We start from the raw sequence: 1,893 nt of genomic DNA on the forward strand, positions 1-1,893 counted from the left end.
TGTCGACATTTTTATGCAACCTATCTTTGCTTCCTGCCCACCGTGTACTTAGAACATACCGCACACGATCTTCAAATAATGCACCAATAATATATACACAGATCTTTTATTCACCTTTAAGAAAAATCGGGGAGCAAATTTTTCTTATAATTTTTTGAGAAAACCTAATGGTGATTTCGTTTCTTCCAAAAAATGTTGCCCTTCTCCGGTGCAAAATGTCTTTGATGTTACACTCAACCCTGTAAAAAGGCACGTTTTTGCCTTCTTGTCCTTATTCAGCTCACTCATTTCATAATATTGTTGTTTTAAGCAACCAACTATCTGATTTTCAGGGCAACCATCTCCCCTGACAAAGCTTCAAAGCGCAGAAAATTGCCTTTTTTGCCTTACAAGAGTGTGACATTCTGCCCTTATTTTAGAATCGAACACGAAAAGAGAAAAGGGCAATCAAAATGCGACATTTTTTTGGTAAAGTCTCCTTTGCCCATGTGATTAAATGTGGTACGAAATAGTTCTTCGTATTTTCTGACGAACGTGTAATTTTGAGTTGTGTCACTTTTGAAGATCTTGTGGGACTACCCATTTCCTGCAGGCTAGTCATGATTCCTTTAATACATAAATAAATAGGTTTTAGTAACTCAAGCATAAGCCGCGAAAAGTTTTCGCCATGGGCTAGTATAAATCTCAGTAAAAACTCAGTTTGAAAACAACCTATCTCGAATCCGGCCATTTTTTCTTTAAAGCATTATTTGTTTGGCTTACCAAACAAGATTTCAATGTTTGAGTAGCCATAGACGTAGTTCACGCTGCCTTTATAATAAAAGCTTAATAAAAAATATGAAATCTTTGAAGAGAATCATATTTGCTTTTTAATCAGAAATCAAACCTTCTAAAGGCAATTTAGTTGTTTTATCAAAATGCCACAGAACTAATCAAATTTAATGATTTATTGAACAGATCGATAATGAAACATCTGCTAAAAGGATTCCCCCCAAATTAAAGAAGAATTTTATATAAGTATAGCGGATTTTTCTTAGGGTAATTTTAGTGAGAATAAAATTTTGCTAACTGTTGTTTAGTTGAATTTAAGTCACAAAGTGGTGGGATTTTTTCGATAAGACAAATAAAAACCAAACCTTTTTACTAATTGATCTATCTAACCGCTTACAGTTCATAAAAATACACTGATTACAGCTTATAAGAATATATGGAGGACTTATTTGAAATTTTAAATCAGCTATGAATTAATGTACTTAAATATCTTGTTTGTATGTACATATGCACTTGCAATGTAATCTAAAACTATTATTTGCTTAATTAATGCTACTATATAAAATTTAACTGTTAAGTCTTTAGATACTCAAACCATAAAGATAAATAAATACTATTAATAATACTTTTCATTCTAAACAAGATAACACTTACGAAATTATAGAAAATAACTAAAGTCATTTATTTACCGTACATATGTATGTACACAATCGGTTTTATTATGGTTGTCGACGTCGATGTAATTTTTAGTCATTAAAAAAAGCCGTCGTAAGTCCAACCCCAGCTGGACTGGACTGCTTTTCTGTTGGTCAATTCTGATCGCTCTTTCTCGATTGCCTCATTTAAACGGTCCAGTTGTGATCAGCAGTGGATCAGGACCGAATTAATCGTTCATAATGAAAAATTATCTTCCAATCCCACCAAACACTCAACATAACCTTATTAGACGTCAATCCCGGCCTTGAAGTCGTTTGTAAAGAGTCATCGGCATTTGGCAACAATCGCTTATTCTCGCATTTTAACAATATTTTATCGCCCATAAAGATTCGCTTTAAAAATAATTCGATTTCGTTGAGTTTCGGCAGTGTGTCTCTGATGGTGATTCGGTCAATATAATTTCTT

This window comes from Rhagoletis pomonella, unplaced genomic scaffold (genome assembly GCF_013731165.1).
Source record: "Rhagoletis pomonella isolate Grant_MI unplaced genomic scaffold, Rhpom_1.0 Rhpom_scaffold_00004, whole genome shotgun sequence".
Taxonomy (NCBI): domain Eukaryota; kingdom Metazoa; phylum Arthropoda; class Insecta; order Diptera; family Tephritidae; genus Rhagoletis; species Rhagoletis pomonella.